Genomic DNA, 2601 nt, shown 5'->3' with positions numbered 1-2601 from the left:
CTGAAGATCATGGTATGTTTTACAATTATTTGTAATTTTAGTTGTGTTTAGAAAAAATAATACTTGCAAATGTTTTTTAACTTTGAGATGAGACCTGTTGCTGATGCGTACCGAAAAGTTGAGGTTTGCAAATAACATCTACTTTTTAATACTCCCTTTTATTTTCATTAAGAAGTTATAAAAGACACCGTAAAAGTGTTATTTTTAAATTTTGAAGGATTTATATAATTTTAAAATCTTGAATTTATGAGAGAATTCATTTGGAGGTATGTTATATTTAAAAATAAAATGTTCTATTGTCTAAATGTGATGATTTCTGGGTCAAGTATCAATCCAGAACAGGCCAAGTTCATTCACACAACACCTAACAGGATTGGCTGTTTGAGAACCAATGGAAATGGGTCAGTATAAATTTCAGAATGTGGATCACATCACCTATCTAGGATCTACAAGTAAAAGTTGTGGAAAGAAGATATTCCTCGAGACTACCATGCGAATTGTGAAAACTCAATTTTATAATAACATTGTAATTGTTAATAACAGGTGTTATTCAGCAAACAAATGTGAAATCCCTATCGCTCAAAGTATCAAGAAGACCCTCATCAGATCTGTTCATATTTATTGAGCCTTGTCTTTGAGAAGAACACCCTCATGTATGGGAATATAGATGTGATGAGACACATCTCGAGGAAGAGCCAGGCTGAGGAGACCAAGGGCCACATCGGTCCATAACCCTAGGAGTAGTATTAGTAGTTCTTATACATACAATATCAATAAGACATAGTATTATCTTCGGTACTGATAAGGTGTGAACTATGTGTTTCACTTGGTGTTACCCACAGTGGGGTAAAAAACCATCTCATAAAACATCTCTTACTTTATTATCTAGGCAAGTGGCAGCATTTCACTTTGCCAATCAAATAAAATCAGCATGAAAAATAATCAAACACCTTGTGACTATATTTTATTGCCATAACCAGTACAGGTTTTTAACTAATAATAATAGTCTTTATTATACATATATACATTTATAATAATAGTATTTACATTTACATCTACTTTGCTTTTATATAAGTGTATATAGACTAGGGATGGCCAACAAGTTGATCGCGATCGACTGGTCGATTTGGGTTGGTCATAGCTTGCTCACAATGACTGGGATGAAATTGTAACTTATTAATAATTTATGAGTAATTTACAATTGACTCTGAAACGATTGTATAAGACAAAACTTTCAAGCAATAGTTTCAGATATATTTCATATGGATCAAAAGTTAATTATTATCAATGTTCTTTTAATTCCCCTGAATATGATTTTTTAGCCCTTTAATTAATTATTTTTGTTGTTTTTTCCTTAGGCAGATAAGCCGTATATCTGTATTTCAGTACAATTTGTACTCAGGGAGCTATTGATAGATTAGTAAGTAAGTCATATTATTCTTTCATGATACATTTTCTTGGCCCAAAAAAAACACAAAAGTAAAATATTGAAATCAAATTATCAGCCATAATGTGCAGCTTTATAACACCTTTTTCATATTTACGAATAAATAGTACAACAACCTATACGTTGCAGTAGATAAAAAAATTAAATTGCTATTTAATTTAGCAAAAATCTATCTTGAAAAAGTGTCGGAAAATCGAATTTTTTAGGTAAAGAATGATGCTACCAAAAGTTGAGTCTGGAAATTTATTTTCTTCATGAACCTATATCTCAAAAACGTAATAAGTGAATTAAAAAATAAAAAATAGTTTTGAACATATATATTACTTTTTCACCCATACCTTGCTGGAATGCACCTGATACTGAAACACAATATATAATATATATAAAACACAATATTTGTGCTTTGTTTTGCTGATCTTCATCTTCCAGTATTTTCTGTCCATGCCTTTTCGTAACCACAGTGTTCCTTCTACCTTCTTTATCTCGTCTACCTATCTTGTTCTTTGTCTGACTCGGTTCTTTTTCATATCCAAGGGGATCCACTCTGTTAGTTTCTTGACCCAGTTTTCATTGTTCTTCATCATTAGATGCCTAGCCCATTGCTATTTCAGAATCTTGTTGTGCCTGATTACAGCTTTTGGCTTCTTCTTATGCAAAGGATGCTCTTTGGCATGTTTGAATTTTTTTCTCATGGCACTTATTGAGGGACCATATGTGGCATCCATAAGACATCACAGGTAATATACAGCTATTGAAAGCTAATGTAAAGGTTTTAACTATCTGTATCTAAATAACTTTAAGGCCTTGGAACATGAAATTTTAGGCAGATATACTTTTATGCGATTTGAGATAGTGTCTAAATCTTCATTAAAATTGTACTTTAATGAGCTGAGGTATAACAGTTTCAAAAAATGCCATTTTTCCTGGTCAGATTCTCATTCTCGTAGTTCTAGCAATTAAAAGGCACGAAACCTAAACAGGTAAACCAAATGACTTGAAAATTTGCATACATTTATATTTTGCGCTATTTAAGTGCCTTTTGTATCATTTGTACCCATTCAGTGTCTTGAAAAATTTTAGAAATAAAAATCATGTTTTTATTACACATTTTGCCCTATAAAATTTTTCACCTCAATACCTTAACAAATAAAAAC

This window comes from Halyomorpha halys, unplaced genomic scaffold (assembly GCF_000696795.3).
Source record: "Halyomorpha halys isolate HHAL.00 unplaced genomic scaffold, Hhal_1.1 Scaffold1332.1, whole genome shotgun sequence".
Classification (NCBI taxonomy): Eukaryota; Metazoa; Arthropoda; class Insecta; order Hemiptera; family Pentatomidae; genus Halyomorpha; species Halyomorpha halys.
Note: the sequence above shows the minus strand (reverse complement) of the source record.